Below are 12,446 nucleotides of genomic sequence, written 5' to 3'. Positions count from 1 at the left end.
CTCAAAATCCTTAAAAAGCTATTAAGTAGGAGACAGTTAATTAGGAGATAAATGAAGAAAACTTCAGTGGAGAAGGGGACAGCTGTAGATAAGAGATGCAAATCTTTCCTACAAGGAAAAAGTTCACTGCAATTAGGGGAAGCACCACAAGGTAATGAGAAATCATATCAAAGCTACACGTCGAGGTAGCTGTCCATCCAAAGTACACGTTTACAAAAAAGGTTCAGGGATGAAAATGACATAAGGAAAATAACCCCCTTCAATTACTCAAATATTTTGTAATGGAAGGAAGGATAGATTGAAAATGTGTAAAAACCAAACCATTCAGCCATAAAGTATTTGCAGGTGACTTAGGTCAAACCCCTATATAGGCGCCCTGACCTCTGTGAACCCCCATGCATCCCAGTCAGTTGATTCTATGTACCATGTTCTCCTGATGTCTTTGTCTCCTCTGGTTCCTTTGATGCTTCCCCCCTTCCTCCTTAGGACTCCTTGATCTGTGTCTAATGTTTGGCTGTGGGACCTCTGCATTTGCTTCCATCAGTTGCTGGGTGAAGCCTCTCCAGTCCCTTTGATGAGGTTTCTGCTAGGATCCAGTCCCAGAACACTCTGCAAGCAGGACAAACTAGCTTGATGTTCTTGTGGGATTATTACCAGTGGGAGCAGAGGGGTGGCCACTAACTCCTTTGCCTATTTATTGAACACCTTTCCTTCTACTGGGTTGCCTTGTCCAGTCTTTACATGATGTTATGTACCTGGTCTTATTTAGTATATTATGTCATGTTTGGATGACGTCTCTGGGAGGCCTGCTCTTTTGTGAGAAAAGAGAGAGAGTGAGGGCATGAATCTGGGGGAGAGGGGAAGTGGAAGGAAACTACAGTCAGGATGTAATATATGAGATAATGATGATGATGATGATGATGAATAAATGTATAAGCAAACTTTTTTGAATACAGAAAGACAGGTACTGACAATCTGATGCAAAGTTTCCAAGCAGTGGAGCTGAGGAAGCCAAAGTGAGATTTCTCATGAAGAAGCCTTTTCCCTGGCATGCTCATCAGTTGACTTTTGCAGTCGGAGAGACTATGGACTGTCGTGTTCTTGCTACAACAGTGAAGTATTGAATGTTTAGGAGGTGGGTTTTCTTATTTAAATTAAAAACTTGAATAAAGGGTGATTTTCTCAGAGAACTAGCTTCTAAAATTTAAAGATGCATATGTTACTGGAGGTCCCTGGCTTAAAAGGCAGCATATAGTAAGCAGAGGTGTCTCCTTCCTTCCTGGATTTTCTGGGGGTGTGGATTTTAGGCTGCTTATTTTTTTCTTTATGTCTAATATCACCTATGAGTGAGTACATACCATGCTTGTCTTTCCAGGTCTGAGTTACCTTACTTAGGATTTTTTTTCTAGTTCCATCTATTTGCCTGATAATTTCAGGATGTCATTGCTTTTTACCGCTGAGTAGTAGTCCATTGTATAAATGTACCACATTTTCCTTATTCATTCTTCAATTGAGGGGCACTTAGGTTTTTTCCAGGTTCTGGCTATTATGAATAATGGTGCTATGAACACAGCTGAGCAAATGTCCTTATGGTATGAGTGTGCTTCCTTAAGGTTTCTCAGAGTTGTTTTGATCTGCATTTCCCTGATGGCTAAGGATGTTGAACAATTCCTTAAGTGTGTTAAGTGCCTTTTGACCATTTGAGATTCTTCTATTGAGAATCCTCAGTTTAGATCTGTACCCCATTTTTAAATTAGAGTATTTGGTATTTTGATGTCTGTTTTCTGAGTTAATAGGCAAATCCAAGGAGCTTCCTGGGAAGGGGAACTAGACAAGTTCCCCTCAATAAAATGGGTGGGTGAAATGTGGAATGGGAGGGAGAAGGGGTACAGGGAGGAGAACAAGAGGGATTGGGAAGATTGAGTTGGGGGAAGGACAGAGAGGGAAAGCAAGGAAAGAGCTACCTTGATAGAGGGAGCCATTATGGTGTTAGTGAGAAACCTGGCACTAGGAAAATTCCCAGGAATCTACAAGGGTGATCCCAGTTAAGAATCTAAGCAATAGTGGATAGGGTGCCTTCCCCTGTAATCAGATTGATGACTACCTTAACCTTAATAGTCATCAAAGAACCTTCATTCAGTAACTGTTCAAAGCAGATGCAGAGATACACAGCTAAGCACTGTTTTGAGCTCCTGGAGTCCAGTTGTGGATAGGGAAGAGCAAAGGGGTCAAGAACATGAAGGGGAAATCCACAGAAACAGTTGCCCCGAGCTCGTGGGAGATCACTGACTCTGGACTGACAGCTGGGGGGCCAGCATAAGCTCGAACTAGGCCCTCTGAATGTGGGTGACGGTTGTGTGGCTTAGGCAGTTTGTGGGGCCACTTGTGGAACCAGAATTCATCTCTAGTGCTTGAACTGATTCTTTGGAACCCATTCCCTATGGAGGGATACCTTGCTCAGTTGAGATAGAGGAGGAAAGGAGTTGGTTCTGCCTCAAGTGACGTGACAGACTTTGTTTACTTCCCATGGAAGTCCTCACCCTCTCTGAGGAAAGGAAAGAATGAAAGTTTAATGGGACTTTCCATTCTGTAATGAGAGTTCCTACATTCACAGATTCAATCACAAATTAAAAAGATTTAAAACTTTGCATCTGGGACTGGAGTGGAGGCTCCCTGGGTAAGAGAATGCTGCCCTTGTAGATATGGTTTCTGTGTGAATTATACATACATACACAGTACACATACAGACATACAAGTAAAACATTAAAACACATGAAATTAAAATTGAATAAACATTTTTTAAAAGCTTCTATACCAGATATTTTTCATTATCCCTTCTATTGTGTAACTTTTTACATATCATGAAAAATGAATTATATATTACAGCAAATTTGAACTGCTTAAAGTATAAAAGATCATATTATAGATTTTCAGTGTCTGTTGGGATTCCTTGTGTCTATCCCACACGAATACTGAAGGTTGGCCCTGTTACTTGTGTTGGTTATTGGTGTAATTTGAATTTCTGTGTCCTTTCAAAACTTAACTAAAATGAGCATGTTAAAAGGATTTGGGATGTAGATTTAGCAGTCTAGTGCTTGGTTAGCTACAAGATCCTGAGTAAAATCCCTGCTGAGAGATGGGAGAAGTTGGGAGGAAGGGAAGAAAGGTAGAAAGATGGAAGCAGGGCTTTGATTGATTAGGGCATGAAAGTCTGCCATCATAAATGGATTGGTGCCTTGCAAATGGGTTTCAATCACCTTTTGGTATTGTGAGACAGCAGTGTTTTTTTAGATCAAGTGTAAGCCAGATACTGTCTTAGAAGGAGAACACAGGCCTCAATGGACTTGGTATATGATAGAAATATAAACTCAAGTAGGATATCTGACTTTCTTGAGCCTCAGCTGCCTCAAGTCTAAGCTATTATCTAAATGGTCTGTGCACCAGCTTCTCCCTCACTCTAAAACCTCAGAGGATTTAGACAGTCTTTGATGTAGACATGGAGCAGCCCATAAAAGTATTGATAAGATAATATAATATAGATCTTTTAAAGACATGAATGTTCCTTCATGGTAGATGACAAATACATTCCCACAGGTGCTCATATAGTATACATCTTTGGTTTACTCTTGTCAAAATAAAGAGAGATTAGATTAGGTCAATATAAAATTAAAAGGATATAAAATTAAAATTAAAAATTAAAATTAAAGGGATAAACTTAGAGAATTTACAGATACCTGAGTGATTACCTGTAGAAATGTACTTTCCAGGAGTTGGATAAACAGGAATTTGAGGTTTGTAGGCTGAAAACTAGATTCACAATGCATCACTCAAGAAGACCGAGCAGATAACTATGAGAATCAATAGAGGCTCAATGTTTTCTTCTGCACAGCTACCAAAGCTTTGGTTAATATCATCAAGTGACAGAAATAGAGGAAGTTTGCTTAGGAAAAGAAAATGAATTGTCAAAGCTATTATGTGGGCAAAATTTTCAGGAAGCACTTTGAGCTCAAGTTATCTAAATAATTATGAGGTATTTATATAACACTTGACATCAGCTTTTTAAAATCACGTTTATTACTTTTTAAGTCAAGGATGTATTGCCTTAGATGTGTGGAACCAGAGGACAACCTTATGGAGTTGGACCGCTCCTTAAACTTTTACCGCAGCGTGAACTCAGGCTCCAGGTTCAGAAATGCTTTTACCCACCAAACCATCTCACTCTCCCTTTGCAGACAATTTTTAGGTGAGCAATGCGTTTTAGTATGCGATGAAGATGGTAGTTGTACATTTGACTACTCATTTGAAACTGGTGGAGCCGATGTTAGGCATATAATAAACACTACAAAGAGTCCGTGGTGCAGCCGATAAAGCACAGAAAGCTCAGCAAGCACCTCCAGATGATTTTGAGGCATCTACTTGTCAGAAAAACTGTAGGTTTCCATAAACTTCACGCCCAACAATAGCAACCAAAATAAATAAAAGATTATCATTAATGTCTCTGAACAAAAATGTTGTTCTAGGCATTTGGGTACTTTTGTAAATGGAGGTACTTGGCCAGGCCCTATGTGGGACAGAGACCCAGAGAAGAGTTCAAGCACTAGACTCTAAAGCTCCAATCCTTATGGACAGAAAAAAAAATGCGATTGTTAGTTCTCTCCTGAGCATTTCTGAGTAGAAGTGTAAATAAGTCAACAACAAAGACAATAAAAAAATGTATTTTTTTGTGTAGAATTCTGCCTGATTAATGCTCTGGGCTGCCTGCCTACATTTAATGATTGCAGTTTTTAGAGTCACACGGAGCTCTGTAATAGATATGAAAAAAATGATAGAAGTAATGCAAACACAAGTAAGATGACCTGTTCCAGGGGAAAGTGGAGCAATGTTTACACTGCCGAACATTTTAATTTTCAATGTCTATACAGATGTCGAAAAAAGAGCAAAGTTGTTTTTTCCCCCACTGCCCTAGTTTTTTCTTTTTTTCAGGACAGGACAATGCAAATGAGAAAGACTTTTTATTCACAAAAAGTAGAACAAATTTCATGAAGTTAAAACTGTCTCCAGACTCTATAGAACTGGTTGGCCTTACCTCTTTATTACTTTTTATATGTAAATCAGTGTCCAGTATTGTTGTGAACATAATAGCCGGATAACACACATTCTTGAAGTTCCGTGGACAGAGGGACAGTGAGGCAAAGGGATTTGCTATTTACATGCAAATAGCAAAGGCAAGTTCAGTAGTTCAATACACGCACATGCTATCACACAATCCCTTGACTGAAATCAGTGCAGGCATGTACTGCAGCTTATTAAATACACTGTTAAAGTTAGAGATACTGATCCTTCTGGAAAATACAATGGGAATCTGTTGTGTAATTCTGCTTAGTTGGCTGTTTTGAGGTCTTGAACTCAGGAAGATACAATCAACAAGGATTTCGGATGCCTTCAGGAAGACATTTTTTTCTTTATCATGACTTTATGACATTTTGATGTCATCTAATGGTGCACAATAGATGTTGGCTTCACAAATAGTTTGTTCAAAATAAAAAAATAATATACAGGGGGAGAGAGAAATTAGACAAGGATGTGAAGTAGGAGATAATTTCCATACAGGTATAGTAATGGATAAAAGGACATTTAAATCTCAAATTGGAAGTAGGATTTCTGTCTATCAACTCAAAAACCATATAGTAAATACTGTAGCATGATTAATAAAAAGCCAGAGTCAAGATATTGTGGTTCAATCTGAAGACCAGAAAAGCAAAGCAGCCAATCTCTGGCTCCTACCTCCACCTCAGTGTGAGAAACAAAGCACCAAATAACTGTTTATGCATATAAATTTAATTTATGAAATTCAAGTTGTGTAGAAGAAATTGTTGGTGCTATGTTGAATGTTATTATGTTGATCATAGGGAATTCAGAAAGGTAGAGATGCAAGGAGGTAGAAGTTGTGGTTTTTGTTGTTTGTGTGACTTTATCAAAAGCAACTGTTGTGAAGGGTCACATAAAGAAGTAGGCCACAAAAGTAGTAACTGATATGTTGATAGATGTTAATAGTACAGCAAAATTATGATCTCCACAAGCAAGGAATATATACATATTTAAAGAAAATATTTGTGATATATTATCCCAAATTGTATGTATATTCTATATTATAGATTTATATATACATACTTAAAATATATACATATAACACACACATATATATGCATACATACACACATATGTATATGTTTCTTCCATTGGCATTTAGACGAAAGGAATGATAGCCAACCATACTGAAGTATAGTCTTGCCACAGTGCACAAGTGTCTTCAAGATGCATTCTCAGGTCAATAAAAGTAGATAAAATTCTATGGTGGAAAAGAAAGATTCTGCCGTTATTGAAGACAGTTCATATGTATGAAACAGATGTCAATTTCACTATGAATCATGATGACTTTAAGCATAGTGGAAATATGTCTTCCTTTTAGGTCTATATCAGCATGCTATAGTCACCACTTTTTAAAAAGGTCTCAAATTTTCCAAACCCAGAGATTTGAGCTAATGATAGCATTATATTCTACATTAATGTCTTTCATCTCTTGAATATTAATAAATTAAGCAGAAATGTAGATACAAATAAATGTGATCGTCAGTGATTTAAAAATCGTTATTTTATTTTAAATGGTTTTATACCATAAATATTTCAAAGTTTGTAGCATGGGAGCATATGATAGCTCAGTTACAAATCTTGTGTTGTGCATGCAGTATCTTCAATCTGTCAGTCTGAATTAGTATCCATCGTCCTTTTCTAACCAGTTAAATCATTTGTACTAAGATAATGTTTGGGATCTAAGTAAAGAAGCCATCCAGTTTATTTATCAGCCAATGAGTACAACAATTTTGTATTTGTTGATTGAGTAATTTTGTTCACTTAGAAATTATCAAAATATTTTAGGTAAGATTATATATGTCTAATATACTTATATTATATATATACATATATACACATATATGTTACATACATAAGCATCACTCTTTCTCTTCCACCTCCATATATATACATTATATATAATGTTTGCATATATTTAATATGATGACTCTCAACATAGTGTCAGTACTTTTAGACACAACACTTTCAATGCATTTTTTAGCTTCAATTTATTTGGTTAATGTCATTAGTTAGACATTTCCTTTGTGTTTATCATGTTGAAATTCTATCCTGTAATCAGGTTTAAAGTCATATATCCTTTTAGACATTACACACACACACACACACACACACACACACACACACACAAAATCAGCTCATTTATTCCTGTACAAAGAGTAAAACATTTCCACATACTCTGAAATACTGATATCATGAGTAAAATGTACTTTCTATGATCAGAATTTTGGCTATGGGAATTGTCAGATCATCAAATAAAGTCTTTAGTTTTCTGTCATAAGTATGGAAATAGTAAATCTTGATATTTGCCACAACTGCATGTCTCCTTGGTGGTAATTTATTTTGGCAATAAATAATCTCCTGGCACTTTTGAAGAAAAGTTTAAAGTAGAAATCCAAGGGAGCAGAAGTTTGCGCAAATCTACAAAAGACAGATCAAAACTGATTGTTCTCCAAATGTTCCAAGTCTTGGCTGGATCACAGTTGTTAATGTCCAGGGTGTCAGCGGGATGCCTGGCTTACCGGCTCTTCATGTTTGTCAGCTCAGCTGGGTGGTGAAACATTCCTTCTGACCATTGACCTGAAAAGCAACAGAGGGAAGAACCTCAGTCAGCTAGGAAATCTCATTTTTGATGATCTTTTCTCTGTGCCTGTGCTTTCTGGTTTCTGTTGTATATGGGTTTTTATCCAAAATGCATAAAAGGAAACTTTTGTTCTTTAAACATTTGAATTGGCTTGATGCTTGTATAAGATGCAAATATGAATAACACTAAATCCTGTCCCCAAGGTGTTCAAGACTCCTGAAGGTTAAGACTGCTGTTACTGATGTGTTTATGGTTCTATGAGAGCCAAGGGGTGAGCATGTTGTGGACATAGGTAGTAAATGAGAGCCGGCAGAAAATGTTTGAAGAAGCATAGTCTGCATGTTGAACAATGAAGAAAGACTTGTCTGATGAATAGAAGAAATAAGAATATTAACAATAGCTAACACTGAAGGCGCGTTTGCCGGGCATTTATTACTGCACCTGCTACTGTCAATCAACTCATACACTAACTGAAAAGACTGTTTTTATTTCACATATAAGATTAAGATATTGCAGGAGGCCAAGTGACAGACACAATATTCAAAACCCAATCTATTTCTACTGAATCTTCATTTTAGCAAGGCTCACATACAAAAATGAAAAGGATTTGGACAATGATGCTAATTATTATTTTTCACATTTGCATGTTACAAAGTAGAAAAAATGGTATGTAAGAAAGTAGAGAAAATAATAATAATATAATATAATAATATTCAAAAGACAGTTTTCTAGTCAGCTTTCCATTTCTATAAGCTATCAATGATAATCAACTTTTTATTTTATAAGTGTTAATATTAAAAGTATGCTTTAAATAAAAAATAGTCATTTGTTTCACAGCTTGGGAGATTCCAGTCCGTGATTTCTTGTCTCTGCTGTTCTGGGACTGTGTATGAATTTTCAGATTACCTTAAGAGCAGAAAGAATTGCAAAACTGTTTGGATAATGCAGCAAGAAATCCAAGGGAAGGAAGACAGGGATGAAGTCCTATGATTCCCTTTAAGAGCTCACCTCAATGACATACAGCCTTCTCTCTAGGCTTCATCTTTTAAGTCATCCACCCCCATACAGCTGACTCAGGTCCAACCCTTTAATGCATAGTAGAGGGTAAGTCATTGATTATTGTCTTAGATGCACCAGAATATGGGTTTTACTTAGAAATCAAGGACTCCACCATGACCTCTTCTTGTATAATTATTATTGTTTTGCACACACACACATGCAAAAAAAATATTTTTAGAAAAGAGTTGAGATAGTGTTGCCATCTGCTGTCTGTCCAGGTATTAAGGCTGGCCGCTAAGGATTCAGAAAATTTTCAGCTGACTCACTCTGAAAAAAATAATTTTTTTGTCTTAGCAGCTACTGACAACTTACAGTCCTTTATGCGTTGGTGGTGCCTTGTGAAATTAACTCCCATCCAAGATGCCATGCTAACATGTGTGGCCTTGAGTGGCGCTTGTGCAGGCATGTGTGCATCCTTCTCTTCACACACAGAAGACACTAGCTCACAGGACACATCCTGAACATTCTTACGGAAATAAATGCCACTGGGAGAAGGTTCTTGATCACTCTATCAAGATGCTCTAAGATGCTCAACACAAAGCAAGGTAACAGCAAGAAGCAGTGGGTGGCAGTGACACTGTGAGAGTCTACTTTCCATCGAAACGTTTAATGCTGAGGAAATAGGACAGTGGGACCAAGCTTGCTTGGTTTTATCCTTCCTTCCTTCCTTCCTTCCTTCCTTCCTTCCTTCCTTCCTTCCTTCCTTCCTCCCTCCCTCCCTCCCCCCTCCTTCTTCTCTCTCTCTCTCTCTCTCTCTCTCTCTCTCTCTCTCTCTCTCTCTCTTTCTTTCTTTCTGTTTGAATGTGAAACAGGGTCTTGCAATGTAGTCCCAGTTGGCCTTGGCTAGTTAAACAGAGAAGACTATTCTCAAATTACCAGAGATTAGCCTGTTTGTACTGGAGTTTAAGGTTTGGGCTGCCCTGCCTGGCCAGATTTACCTTTTAAACATGTTTGTCTCTCACAGGAAAGTGAACGAAATTAGAAAATATGTTGAGAAATAATGTATTGAGACATAGCAGTCTAATAAAAATATAGTTTCTCATATTCTCTCTAGAACAAGTGAGTAGATTTCAATGTTGTGTTTGAAGGCATTGAAAACCTGGATCATCTGGGAGATTTGAATGTATATAAAATCCAGTGTGTATCATAAAATTTCTCAAGATTTTCATTACAAAATCACTTAGCTTTCTTGTCTCCTTTTTCCCACACTGAATTAACGTAATGAAAAATGCTGTATAAGTGAATCTTTCCAAGAACACAGTTTCTGATAAAGGGAGATATTTATTTTCTATTTATTCTTTATCTTTACTTCCTTTTTTTGAGAACCATCTCTGGTTCCAAGTCTCTCTGTTGTCTACTAAAGTATGAGAAGCATACAATTTCAGAAAAGACAGGTACTGTGGAAAAGGCTGATGCAGTGTATGGACTAAACCTCCGTGTTCAGGAGTCTTGGCTCTGTACTGGAGAATAGGGAGGCAAAGTCTAATAGATTTGTGCTTGTCTTCCTATGGTTTACTTAAAACCAAATCAGTAATATTAAGGTACGACAGGATGAATACTGGATGGATCATAGCAGGCCTGAAAACTATCCTAATTCCTGTGCTAAATTGGTTTGTGACCTAGAGCAAGTAATTTCTTCTCTCTGGACTTATCTGTAATAGCCATGATTTTATTTACATAATCCATTTCATCTACTAAATTATGGGCTAAGAACGAGTTGTTAGAGCTGCTGCAGGTTAGTCAACAGGAAAACACAAGCCCTGGGGTTTTTGGCAATGTTCTATTTCTGATTCCCGAGTGTGCACTTTCCTAAACAATGCTTTACCAAAGGCTTGAGTTAGGTATAGATATAGATGATATAGATATAGATATAACTTACAAGTATCTCAACTCAATTTACACACAAAACATACAGATGAATAAAATTTTATATAATTTGCTTATAAATCTCTCCCTTATTTTAAGGCATTGTTAATTTCCAAAAATCTTCACTAAGCATGAAAATTGTATGAGAACATAAGGCAGTGGTGACCTCAGCAAACATCAAGGTGGTCCATTCTGATTAGCAAGCTCTTGTTTGAATAATCCCCCTGAAAGGAATTTCTTTTGAAATATAGTCAAACTAGTACCATATCTGCGTGGTTTTAATCAACTGTTCTGAGACATTATAGGGATTAATTAGCTTCAGATAGCTACTCATTTGGAGGTGCCAATTGAGGTGCCATTATTCTAAACACAACAGTGTCAGAACATAGGAAGAACAGAACTGGACCCAGGTGCTAAAAGCTCAGCTCACACACACGTCTATCAATGTTCCTCTGTCGATTGTAGTGAACTGTACTTAGTAGGCTGAAGTCAGATAAAGATTTCTGGAAAGTACCTTGATTTTGAGGAATAGAAAGTTCTAGAAAGAACCATACAGCAATGATATTGAGCCTCATGAACCTTAGTTCCTGCCCTTTAATAGACAATAGAGTTTCTTAAAGCTTTCAACAGTTCAATACCAGGGCGACCACTTGAACTAACTTCCAAAGAGACAGAAACTGTGCTGGACAAATGCTACAACTATTGTTACTTGAAATAAGAATTCACAAGAGTGCAAACTAGCAAATCATTTTGGCACGTTACCTGACAGGAATTACCTAAGTTGAAGATACGCACATCTTTAGACACACAAAATTCTGCTCATTGGGAGAATCCCCCAATACTCTACAGATTATGGACACAGAATCATGGACACAATTTTGATGACAATATTTGATATACTAACCCGTCAGTATGAGAATAAATCAGTTGTGATTTCATGTATTGAAATAATTCTCAGAAACGACAATTAATTAAAAAGAAATGTATTAACATTAAGGAATCATTTAAATATATTTATGAGTAAAATCTACACAAGAAGTATGATATAGATACACATAAGCACTAAAACAGAGTTTTATACATAATTACATAAAGATATATAGGATGATCAACACCAAGTTTACTACACTTACTCCCATGGAGAAGGCATTTGGAAGGTAGATTGGTGAAGGGTATGATAAGTATTAGGTGTGTATTATGTGAATTTGTATGGTAGTTTCAATTCACTCAGTAACTTCCCATGAAATATTTCATAATACAACTTTATATTTGGAGAAAAAATACCTATTCATTTGCTTATCCATTTGTCAATGTATACACACACACACACACACACACACACACACACACACACACACACACAGTACTGAATGTCAATGTTTTGCCAAACAATCTTTTAGAGATAATGAGAAAATAGGTGAACTAGAGGAACAGTGCTTATCTTACAGGAGTTTACATTCTAGTTGGCAAAGTACATAGGGAATTTTGTAATACAGCATAGGCATTGAATAAGGGAAGATTATACATAAAATTAAAAAAACATAAATAAGAGGATGCATTTATGTTTTATCTGGACAAAATCTACAGAAAATAACTCTCATAAGGCATAGTGAACAAAAATATACATAGTGAATTTATTACACTTCTGTTTTCTTGATCTCAGTGTGCAATAACCTCTTTTAGCTAGGCTTGGGTTCTTAAGGCTAATTACTTAAATTAATTTATAAAAGATAGTGATTTAAAGTTCTGTACAAAAATGAAAAATTATAAATAAATTTATATTTTTAGA

Source organism: Microtus pennsylvanicus, chromosome 5 (genome assembly GCF_037038515.1).
Source record: "Microtus pennsylvanicus isolate mMicPen1 chromosome 5, mMicPen1.hap1, whole genome shotgun sequence".
NCBI lineage: Eukaryota > Metazoa > Chordata > Mammalia > Rodentia > Cricetidae > Microtus > Microtus pennsylvanicus.
Note: the sequence above shows the minus strand (reverse complement) of the source record.